We start from the raw sequence: 13,314 nt of genomic DNA, 5'->3' as shown, positions 1-13,314 counted from the left end.
CACCTTGTTCCAACATCAAGGCTGCCCCAGCTCGAAAGTATGAATGGATGAGGCACAGCTCAGACCTCCAGACTATTTCCATCACAACCATATTTCATTAAGACAGCACCCCAGGGCATTGTGAATTAATGTCCCTGCTTGCCATTCTCAGTGTTTGCAATTGACGAGTGTTCGAATCCCGTCTTCAGTCTGCAAAGTCATCCGTTTAGGTCTTCATTTTGAATCTCAGCAAGTTGTTAGTCATAATTTGAAGCATATTGCAAATATAAAGATCAAAAGGGAGAATGATTGTAGATGTTTTGTCATTGCTTCCAAAACAAGCTAAACCAAAGACAAGAGCTGAAGTGGTGTGCATGAGTGGGAGGGTTGTTTGCTTGTCACCAAAATAAATCTACTACAGAGAGTCAAGAGTTTAGTCTGACTCAGAGTTATATTTTCTAAATACAAAACCACAGAGAAAAAAACTCGAATTGCTGTCTAGACATGGACAGTGCACTTTAACACGACTTTGAAAACATTCTAGGTCAGGTACTGGGTTCATTTTGATATTTTCTCAAATATGTATTAAAATGAGACTTGGGTGAAACTTCTCTGGGACACTCTCAAACCCCATGAACGTCAAATAACTTGCATATATATTGTGCTGCACTGTATGGTTTTAGCTTACAATCACAGGTTGCCACCTGTGTTGTAAGACAGGATGGTAATTGCAGCGTTCATTCACAAAAGTTGTCTTTGCAAATCCTTTCAAACAGTATTAAACAGCTGGGTAGAATAGACACTAATCTCTCTGCCTGCTCCCAGTTGCCATAGTCTCCCAAAGGATGGCCCATTGTGCAGTTTGTTGATAGCCTAAGCAATGAGTCCAGACATTAAGACAAAACGTGGGAGCGCTAGCAGCAGCATGCTCACACACTGGGCCTATATTGTTGCAGAGACAAACAACCCAGAATCGCTGTAGATTTCCCCTTACTACCCAGCAAAATAAATTAATAAATCAAAGCCCATAAATTAGACCCTTGTTTCTTTTTTTATGATGCAATATATTAGGTTGGAAGGAATCTATACAGAGGAAATCAGGGCTACTATATTTGGGTGAAACAGTGAGAGATCTTCAGTGTTCTAAGAAGGTGCTAAATTAACAGTCCCAGGAGAATGGATTTGCTTTGAGTAGCTGATAGTGATCTGAGGACTTCAAGTGTTTTCCTTTTTTTGCACTTTTGAATCACTTTGATCACTTTATGCAATTAAATAACAGTTTTTGCATCTGCTTGCCTATTTTTTTCTTCTTTAGTTTTGTGCCAATATACTGTACACTTCTAATTTCATTTGTGCGTGTGGGTGGGGGTTGTGCACACATGCGTGCAATGCATGCATGGGAGTGTGTTGTGTGATCTTTGTCAGTACTTCAACTTCCATCATTATGAATGACCTTTAATTTCCCATAGATACTTACATTTGAGCACTTCTATTTCAACCAGGCAACTCATCTCTTTTAATATTGCAGTTCGCTGTATGGAAACATCAAGAATACCAGACAAAATTAAAATCCATCCAGTGACAGCACTACTGAGCCTTTCTAGCAAGCTTCTGTCTTGCTAGAAAGGTAAGAGAACGGTTTGATCTTTTGACTAAATATTTGGGAAAGAATGGGGAATTATATAACCTCACTCCGTCAAATGGAAGAAGCTTGCGACACACATTTTGTTTCACAGCGTACTTGCATCTGAGACTTCGGGCGCAGAATCGATGACAGACGGAGTTTCATTTTTTCAAGCTACTAGGCAGGTGATTGGATGATCCCGCCCCTAGCAGCCGCTGATTGGTTCGTATGCGCAGCGGTTCGGGCAGCTTTACTCTGTGAGCAATCCCAGACCCTCCTTCCTGAAACCAAATGCAATGCAATGCATGAGATTTCCGGAGGGAGGGGGTGTTTACCAGGCTAGGAATTATATACATTAGCCTACATATCAGGCAATAAACAAACTGTAATTCACTATAACGCTAAGTGTTTAAATCAAATCAAATACAATTATGCTACGCGGCCCTCACACCTACGTCGCACCGCCGATCCGACCAATATGTCTGAGTCATAGTGTCGGGGTTTGTCAGAGTACCCGTTGTACCCGCCTGTCTGTGTCGAGTTCTTGCCGCTGCGTGCGCCGAGTTTGAAGTCGGTCGGTCCCATATATGCACATGACCATACATGGGCATAGCAGTCGGATCTGTGGCTCTGGACAACCGGATCTCTGTATCTGTCAGTCCATGTCCCTTTATGCCCATATATGGAGATCGCTGATGTCATCAGTATATGCCCATATATGGGCATGCCCCCTTTTGTGCCCATATATGGAGCCGACTGATTTGTTTGCGCCTGATGCCATGACGACACATTTAGGTTAGACAACTCACTCCATATGTGGGCGTCTGCATTGGGAACTCCTTATATGGTTATGGCTGAGTCATAGTGACATGAGTGTGAGGACGTGGTCCGCCGGCCCGCCAGCGGTCCGCTGAATTAATTAAATTAAGGCAATTTTTATAAAAGATCAGAAGGTTATCAATGTTAATTCTATCAAAACTTGTACTAGCCAGAAAATGTATTTAATTTTGAATACCACATTGTGTCACGGGTACAACACACAAGCTGTTACATACCAAATTTTTGTTTTTGAAAATAGCAGATCTACAAGCTCACAATGTGTTGCGATGCGACACGTTGTGAGCTTGTAGTTTGGCTATTTTACAAATAAACGATGTATAGGGTTAAAGGGGGGTTAAACTAATTTTGCTGAAGGGTGTAAATGAGGTGGGATAGGAAGTTACATGGAGGAATAAAGTTGTGTAGATACTCTAACCATTATACTATGGGAGAGTCCTGATCATGTGTTTTAAACAAATGTGATTTATCCCCCATGCACACCTCGGGACATCCCTCCATGGCTCCCAGAAACATCCTGGGCCTCTCCTCTCCTCAAGAGACAGTCTGCGATTCCAATTATGGAGAAATATGTGCAAGAGATGGGCGACTGACACAGGTCCCATGGAAATTTCATTTTAATTAATCTTGGGCAGAAATTGGCAGCTCGGGCACCGCAACACTCATCACGGCTCCCTGAAGTAGATCCAATTTTCTGTCTCAATAGGCATTAAATTAGCAAGAACATTCCCAACGTTGTCACCCCTGCACGCATAACAAATGAAATACATTTGACTATGTGACATAATGGAGTGCTAACAAATGAGTCACCACCTAAGCATCGTACAGGGAAACGGTAGCAGGTGAATCATGTTTTCTCACTGCCCCATGGCCATAACATACTGTAAGGGCACAAATGTGCAGAAAGGCAGATTTGGGAATTTGTGAAAAGCTTTATGTGTGAATTTCCTCCAGTTAGGATGTTGTCAAGGGACTTTTCCTGGCTCGGTTCGGCAAATGTTTGAGACGTTATTGAATGTTGAGCTTCGCATGTTTCCTTTGAGATTAGAGGAGCTACCTCAGCTCCCACCGTCACTGAAGCAATATGCCAAGCTTGATTGACAATGTTTTGCCCTTGCCTGGATTTGGCTCCGGAAAGATAAGCGTTGTGTCCTCTGAAGTTTATGCATTTGTTTACCACACTATTTGGTTCCCTTACCAAGCAGTCCTGGCTGACTGATCTATATCGTCTTTGAAACTGCTTTCATGAATACTATCTGCTTGCCTCCTGACTAATTTGTTTTTCAGGAGAATAGGTCTACACACCGTTTCATCTATTTGTTGTCATGTGTGGCAATGTCATCAAACTTTCCAACATGTGAAAGACAAAAGAGTTCCACAGATCAGTACGTCTTGGTTGACAGCCGAGTTCAGATGAATCCATTTCCTTTTGACTCCGTTAACTGCATGCTTGTGCATACTTAAACTCAGTGGAACTCTTGTGTATGTGGGCACAAATTTGCCATGCAGCTAAATTGGTCTCACAGTCTCAGTGAATTTGGTATGAGTCATGAAAATGTCATTACACCCAGTGTGTTATGACCTTCTTTTAGTTTTTTATCTCTAGGGGAACACAGGGAGTAACATAAATTTACCCAAATCCTTTGCAAAAATGGAACTAAAATGACGAGAACTGCTGAGACAAGTGTAGCACTGAATAACATTTATTTACAGAAAAGTTATGAACAGACAGAAACCAACTAAGGTTGCAGCAAATGAGGTGTTGGTGTCTCCAAGGGCAAAATAATAAACAGAACAACACACTAAATAGAAAATAAAAGGCTACGTTGGTCTTCAGAACCAAACAGAAAAACAGTACTAAGCCCCTTAACTAACAACAAAGCAGGAGAAAAATAAGGAGATAAAGTTACTAAAGGGTTTAAAGTTTGGTTTAAAGGTAAACGCCCTATATTCTGATAGTAATCAGAAATCATTGCTATGGACTGTTCAATAACAGGGGTCTCTCTGTCTAATACATTTTCAGACTGGGATACCGATTGTGAGACTCAATCAAGAGGGGTTTATTTGTCACTCATATGTAGTACATGCAGCAAAATGTTTCTGTCCATCAGGAGAGAGAACCCCACAAAGATATGTTATGGACTTAACATTTCTGCTCTTTGTTTTTGTTTCAGCGCTTCCAATTTCACTCGTCTATCCTTTACCCAATTCCCTGTATGAGTTCTCTCTCCTGATTGGATGAATTTGTATCCTGACCTGAAATCTTATTTTGTGTTTCCTAAAGAGCTGGAGAGATTTGGAGACTGCTTTTACTGAACAAACACTGTAACATGGTTATCAAACTCAGCTTAGGTCACGGGCCTGCATGAAGTTGCATTGTGCCCAGTCTGACCTAAAATTAGTTTGAGACACCCCTGGTTTAAGTTTTCCAGACAGTTTAGCCGTGAATGAGCTGAACTCACGCTTATTTGTATGGAGCAAAATGTTAAACTGCAAAAAACTACCGTTTTAAGTGGAACAGCTCTAAGCTAGCCCAAAATGCAAACTGACAATGCAATAGCTCCAGAGTTTCAACAACAGCACCAGTAGACACCTCAGTGGCCAAATGGTGGTGTTGGTTCTGGGGGTTGATAGCTCCACTGACAATCAAATGACATTCAGGTGTGGGTGATGCAGGCACTCAGAGAGGTGTGGCAGGCCTGAAATACAGTAGCTAATACTTATATTTCTGCATCCAGTGTGACCCAGAAATGATTTGTGTCTCAATTGTTAATGTGCTTTTGGAGGGAGTGCGAGGAGAGAGGAGGCTCCCCAAGCCGCTTTGATTGAGGATCAGCGATCCTCATCAAGTATACACATCAAGTGTATCCTTCATGTCTCTTTTGAAACGTTTTCATCAGAATGTGTGAATTATAAATTCGTCTCCTCCACATGACAACACTCCAGGCTCCGGATTGTTCCAGCAATCCAGCTGTGTGACACGTCATAAGTAATTGCCGTCACTTAAAAATTACGCAGACTGAGTGAGGAGCGTTCCCATTCCTTAAAGCGAACCCTATCGATTCCTCCGTCCTCACCTCTCCTCGTCGCCTCCCCTCACAGAGGCGGGGCTAAGGCGCGAGGAAACGGTGCGAGCGGAGGACGCGAGGATGGAAGTTTAAGTATCGGAATCTGGCTATTGAGAGAGATGGCTCTCTTTCAAAAGGAGGCAACAGGAAAGTCACAGAGTGTGACAGGGTACAAAGAGAATATGACACACTGAATGAGGAGCCAATTTAAACTAATCATATGTTCACACTTACAAAGATGGGGATGCATCCATCTCTGCAAAACCTTTTGCACATACTGTACCTGACCATAAACTAAGATGAGTGAGAGGATATTGCTTTCTACTATGATTGAAACCTACACTTCAATCTAAAAAAATATAGAAAATCTCATTTGTGCAAAAAAGGAAAAAAAGAGAATATGAACTTTTGTACACAGTACTGTGCCTACAGTAAATGCACACACCACCACAGTCACCATCTGGCCAGCGTTTGCTCGCTAGAATCCGTATCGAGGGAATTCACAAAGCCTTGCCCATAAGGCCTTTGATCTTCAGTCTCTTTCTTCCAATCCCTTTGTTCACAGCATCTGTGGCTTTGGGGTGGCTGCCTCAGGAAGCTATGTGTGAGGGGACACCTAATAAGGGTATGAGTGCATGGGATCAGCTGTGTAAGGCTAGGTGGGCCATTGGCTAGTATCCACTGGTTCTCAACGTCAGGTCCGGAGTCCAAATGGACCCTTACAGGTCTGTAACTCTGACAGTGTACAAATAGATGGACCCTTACTGGTTCATTTGGTTCCATTTGTACACTCTCATAGTTTGGACCCCTGGTTGGCCCCGGACCAGATGTTGAGAAATAGTGTCCTAGTATGTAATGTGCACTGAAATCTAGCATCCCTATTCTGGGCGGAAATAGCAGATATGCAAACACACAATGCATTGCAACGTGATGCACTGTACAAGCTAAGTACAGTGTTTAAAGTATACAGGGTTTAAGTGGTTAACTACTTTAATCCTAAATACTTTGTTGACGCGATACTTGGTCCCCTCCCCACACCAAATCTCTTTGGCGAAAATAGCTGATCTACAAGCTCACACCGCGTCACAGCACGACACATTGTGAGCTTGTAGATCTACGATTTTCACAGAACGTTTGACAATATTTGCAGAATGTTGGCCTATTTTGACAACATGCCCAGAATAGGGATGCAAGGGTTCATGTGGTTAGGTTAATACACTGGCTACTCTCAGAGGCTGCTGCTACTGAGCTAAACAAAAGGAAAGGAAACCAAAGAAAACAACAAACAAGCAGCTGTACGTGACTTATTTGATTAAGGATGGCACACCTGAGAAGAAAACTACTGCGATGAGTGGATAACAGATTTCTCAAAATGCAACAGTATTATAGGCTGCAATGAGTCCTTGGAAAATATATTTTCCGAAAGTGATGAAAGGATATGTATATGTAGGTGAGGAATACAACTGTACAATAAAATACAACTTTTATTATACAGTTTAATAAAACTGTTTATTAAAGAATAAACAACAACAATGTGAGATGTGGTGAGACCAAGACACCTGGCCGCTAATGCCTCACTGCTGGCTTTCATAAATAAATAGCCTACTTTTATGTTCTGCACCTACAGTACTGTATGAGTGCCACATCATTTCTACTTAAGTGAGCAGCACCTTGGTGTAGTTTAACAGTATAGTGCCACATCCCCACATTCTTCTCCTTTTGAAAATCAATACAATTGGTTATTGTTTCCTGTGGGTTGTGGGTAAAGCATGTAGTACATAAAGCATGTAGCAGTTAGTACGGCTGTGGGTGCCTCTGATGTATACTGTAACAACGTCCCTCTTCATCATAAGCTTTCACTCAGCCAGTCAGGTTGATTGGGAGTGCAGTTGCTGTTTTTCCCCCTAATCCCTGAGACACACACAAGCGCTATACTTTGATGAAGCGACACTGGCATTCATCTAAGTATAAATCAGGCATTAATCCAACCCTAACCCCTAAACCTAACTTCTAAATGCCTGATCCTGAACCAAATTTGAATCTATTCCTGATTTTAAGCCCAACTCTAACTTTTTAACCACAAAACAGCCATTTATATTGAGAGGACCAGGAAAACTGTCCTCACAATGTCTATTTCTCAAAGTACACACACACACACACACACACACACACACACACACACACACACACACACACACACACACACACACACACACACACACACACACACACACACACACACACACACACACACACACACACACACACACACACGGTGCAACCAAGTCTTCCATTCCAAGTTTCAGTCAGGTTTTAGACGGATGCACTCAACTGAGACAGCCCTTTTACGAGTCTCAAGTGATTTAATGATGTCATCTGACGTTGGAAAATGTTCAATCCTGGTTTTACTTGATATGAGTGCTGCTTTTGACACTCTTGATCACTTGATTTTAATTAATAGACTTAATAAACAGGTGGGGATCACAGGGAGAGCCCTAAAATGGTTCTCCTCCTACCTCATGGGTAGGAGTTTTAATGTTGCTGTTGGCACACATGTGTCAGCATCTGCCCCCCTATCCTACGGGGTCCCTCAGGGCTCTGTCCTTGGACCAACACTGTTCGCTATTTATATGATACCACTAGGACACCTTATCAGCACTTTTAAAGGAATATCTTATCATTTTTATGCAGATGACATCCAACTTTATTATTCTTTTAATCCAAAGAGCCCAGCTGATTTTAATTTCAACATTTTACATGAATGCCTGTCAGCCATAAAGGCCTGGATGTCTGACAATTTTTTATCCCTAAATGAGGCAAAAACAGAGGTGCTCATTGTGGCACCCGATAGCCTCATTCCAAAGGTGGTGGACTGTATCGGGCCCCTCAAAGAAAATGTCCGTCCAAACCTCAGAAACCTAGGTGTCAATTTCAACCAGTCCATGCAGCTAAACACTCACATCAGTTCCATAACCCGCACCTGCTTCTTCCATCTCAGAAACATCGCAAAACTTAGATCCATTGTTTCATACCCGGAGTTAGAAATGATCATTCACGCTTTCATATCATCCCGCTTAGACTATTGTAATTCACTCTTCACTTGCCTCAATAAAACTGCCATGGAACGTCTTCAGTTAATTCAAAATGCCGCAGCCAGATTACTCACCAGATCCAGCAGGAGGTGCCATATCACTCCCGTCCTAGCCTCCTTACACTGGCTCCCTGTCAATTTCAGGGTCCAGTTCAAGATTTTGGTCATTACATATAGAGCACTACATGGTCAGGCTCCACAATACCTTATCGATCTGGTCCCACGCCATGAGCCGCAAAGAGCCCTAAGGTCAGCTGATAAGGGTCTTTTAAAGGTTACCAGAACATTTTTAAAGACCAAAGGTGACAGGGCCTTCCAAACGGTTGCCCCAAATCTTTGGAATGGTCTCCCAAAAGCCCTGAGAGATGCTGCATCTGTTGACATTTTTAAAAACAACTTAAAAACGCTTTTATTTGAGCAGGCGTTTATTGATGTTGTATGATCTTGTTTTCTCTTTGTCTGTTATTGTTATTGTTAAGAGACACATTGTACAGCTTTTAATTACCTTTGTTGTTGTTTTTATTTTCTGTATGTAAAGCACTTTGTGAGTTTCTCTCTGTGAGAGGTGCTATATAAATAAAATTTACTTACTTACTTACTTACTTCCATTGATGACTGCAGCGCCACGTGGGGTTTAGATCCTTGCTCAAGGGCAAATTTCAGGTAGATGTCTAAGCATCCATCCTGAACTCTGCACAGATTGTAGCTTCCCTTGGGAGCTATGGGTGTCTGACACTAACCATGACACACGTTATTGGTGGGTATCTAGCATTGCTTAGTTAAATCCCTCTCTCCTCTGATAGCCGGACCCCGTAGTGTATGCATCCATAAGTGAGTCCACCCACCTCATTTTAATTGGCCATGGCCGACACCACCTTCTAGCTACATCCTGCGGCGACGGTACCTTTCCTCTCTAATTATCACTACTGTCTGCAATGATCCGTTTCATAATGAGACGACCGGCTACCTCTTCTTCCTCCTAACGGCAGTTTTCACTTTGCAATATCCTCGCTCCGAGAGATGAGAGAGTATCATCTTCATAACTCGGTGAGAGCGAGGCATAGACGGCGAAACGGACGCCCTTTCATCCTGATGCCCCCCCCCCCCCCTCCCGCCAAGCCCCTCACCAACCCCCTCAAGACTAACGACTGTTAAAAAGCAATCAAGGGGTATAGCGGCAGTTGGGGCTGTAGATCTCGATACTTTATTGCTAACGCCAGGTCAAGGCACCGCCGCCGTTTAAATTATTGCAATGTAAATCACCTGAAGTGCTTTGGTATTGGAAAGCAGCAGATTTAAGATGCCGGTGCATGTGCTAAGTAGACAGTATCCCAATATTCGAGTGGGGGCCATCGGTTGAGGGCCTAACCCCTGCTATTCATCAGCATGTCAGTGTGCTCAGAGCTGGCACTACATCCTGAGAAGTTCCGCTTTCCCTCACTCTAAAACGCTTATGCCGAAATTCTGCCCGCCACTGTGTGGTAGTGCTCTCAAAGTTATCGTCCAGTTTACGGAGGAAACACTTTTACCTTTTCTTTTTTATTATCCACTCTTTTTCTCACACTGGTACTAGTTCCATCCTATGTGAACCCCTCCACTCGAACGTTTGACGGTTGTAATGGGTTGTAATGGGGCTGAACATTAAAAGGAAGACTTAACCCATTTTCAAACTTATCTTCATATAATTGGACCTCACTAATGCTCATTATAAGATTACACCATTTCGGTCTACTCGCTCATAGGTGGGCTGTGGACAGTTCAGAAACCTGCCTTACCAATGACATCATGGATTGGGGATTCCAAGCTAATACAAACTACAGCATTTCTCTTCCTGGAGAATTAGCATACTGAAATAGAGGCCACTGCTCTTGCATAAATAAATAAATAAATAAATATATTGTTTGAAATGACCAAACCTGACTACAGGTTTTGGAAATGTCCACAGCACACCACTGAGACACAGAGTGAGTACATGTAAATGGCACCATCTTATAAGCATTAGTGAGGACCAATAAATGAAGATAAGGTTGAAAATGGGTGAAGTGCTCCTTTAGCTTTAAACATAATAGAGTATAGGTATGTTAAGCTTTCTGGACACCACCACCACTCAGGAATGATGGTTTATCTCCAGTGCCCGTGTTAGGGTGGGATGAGACATTTCTGGAAAGCTTATTTACCATCAACCAATTAAACATGTCAAAACATATCTGTACATATATACACACACACACACACACACACACACACACACACACAGGTCAGATAAATTAAATACAGCCTTTGAATTGAATCTTGTATGTCCCTCCCCTCATCCCCAAATGGCTTTGAAGTTATGGCCGTGGGCACTTGACTTCCAGTGGTGTACAAACAGTATCTTTACATGTGCTATTACTGTCCTCTGCTGGTGAACATGTTGTAGTACATTTGACAGGAGTTTGTCTACCCAGTTTCCACCATAAGCAAGCCTGCTGGCAGCAGGTGCAATCACTCTCCCAGCTACCTGTCAAGCACTGTACCAATCATTGCAATAGGCAAGGGCTGTGAGCTGATGCCCGATGGGAGATGCCACAGGCTACACTACATTGGGGCCAACTGTTGAATTTAATTTAATTTAATTCAAGCTTACTTGGTCCACTGGTTCCCAATGGGATAGGATTTGTGCCAAATATCGTGCCAACCCACAAGATAACCCTAGAGGGGGGGGAATTGCTTGCCTATTAAACTCATGACTATTAATGCATATGACCGAAGGACTTTGAGAGAATTCATTGTAGTATTGTTACAGTGCCTCTGTTGTTGTTACCAGCACATTGCTTCACTTTTGCCTGGACTTTCTTATCACCCTGATACATTTGCCAAAAAATTGTGCGCGCGTGTTTCTGGTCAAACTCAGAATCAAAGCATCTGGGGGGGGGGGGGGGAGGGTAGGGTGGGGGGCGTTAGAGCAAATGCCCCCAATGCTGATTCTTTCACATAGAAACTTGATCTGTTTCACTGCTGAGAAATTAAATTAACGGGGTGATGACAGACCGTGATGGAGAGAGAGAACGATAGATCTTATTGGAGCAGGGGAGAGCAACACACAACCCATTTGTAACTGCCTTGTCCCAATCATTTTATTTCCGTTTTTTTTTTGTCTCTTCTACCCAGTCTGTAATTTATTTTTCCTTTATCTTATGTTTAGTTCACAGATGTTTTTTTTTTTTTCTGTCTTGTTTTTTCTTTTCTTTCTCTGTTCATTATTTTTTGTTTTTGTTTTTAATAATAAATAAATTAATATATGTAATGTAAACGGTGAGGTACTCGCATAAGCCCCCCAGGGTTTCTTACCTCACCGGCACAACAACTAATACTGTAAACTTTCCCATGGAAAGAGCTATTATGTATGCCTATGTTTAAGTAACTGTTGAGAGTGTACAAAGGAAACCAAATGGACCCGTTACGGGTCCATTTGGTTTCCTTTGTACACTCTCAGAGCTCCATCAACTCTCAGGATTTTACTGAGCATAAGAGGGGGGTACAGTCATATGAACAGCAACAGCTCCCTATTAATGACTCCCACTGTTGCCATTTTGACCGAAGGCAAGGATTACCATTAAGCCCCAGTCACATCTTCTCACATGATTGTTATGCGCACACACACACGTACGCACGCACACACACTCATTTTGGTTTCATCTCTACACCCTCACAGTTAAAAGAACACTATTTTACAGTGTAGGTGGGTGCAGTGTAGGGGAGGGATTGGGTAGGTTGGTGGATCACGAGATGTAGACATGACTAGGCCCAGTGGTTTGTATGCAGAGCCCGGCGTCTAATTGTGCTAATCTTTGTCTGTGATCATTTTTGCATTTAAGTTGCAATAATTATTATTCATTTGATTTAGAAATAAAATGTTATTTTATAACCGATCTGTATGGTAGATTATGTTAATGAATTGTACTACATGAGAAGCCAATGAAGTTAATTATTAAATGCTTTAAACTATTTTTAAGCATTAGTTTTCCCCCAAAATCGTATTATGACTGTGAAATAATTTGTATAAGTTTGTCAGCCCGGCAAAACTCCAGAATTATGGTTCTACCTCCATTATCCCTGTGTGCTTCTGTTTTTGTGGGTATACAGTCATTTTTGGAGGCTGCCATCACGTTACAATATTGCAAACTACGTGATTGCTGCCTTATAGACGCAAATCAGGGAAATAATAAATCAGACATGTAAGTGTGACATCTAGTGACTGAATGTTATTGCAAGTTACACTCTTTTTCAAATAGAAGTAGGGCCTACACTCAAAGAAGATTATGCTAGAATGGTCATAGCCATTTTACTGCACCCCAAGAGGATCATCCTGGGAACATACACACATAAGGAATGTTGTATTTTCATATGTTTTTCATGAGAATGAGATTAGGCCTACAGCTTTGGGTAATCCTCATTGACCCAGTTATGAAACCATACATCCAGTATTGTGATCTCCAACGTGAATCGCATGTGACCGCGCAAAGACGGTTTGCCTTCAAGGAAAGTCAAAGGTTCCCTCAGTAAACAAAAGGCTGATGTTTTCTCTTGTTACAGTAGCTTTTGTGTGTGTGAATGCTATGGTCGAATGAATGAGTGCATTACTTCTAGATATATTTAATGAACACTGCTAAATCATTAATGCTTCCTTTTGTGAACAACACTCTTGAGATGTTTTCTGTTCCTACGCTGTAAAA

The sequence above is a fragment of the Gymnoscopelus braueri genome, assembly GCF_963280865.1.
Source record: "Gymnoscopelus braueri genome assembly, chromosome: 15".
Lineage (NCBI taxonomy): Eukaryota > Metazoa > Chordata > Actinopteri > Myctophiformes > Myctophidae > Gymnoscopelus > Gymnoscopelus braueri.
Note: the sequence above shows the minus strand (reverse complement) of the source record.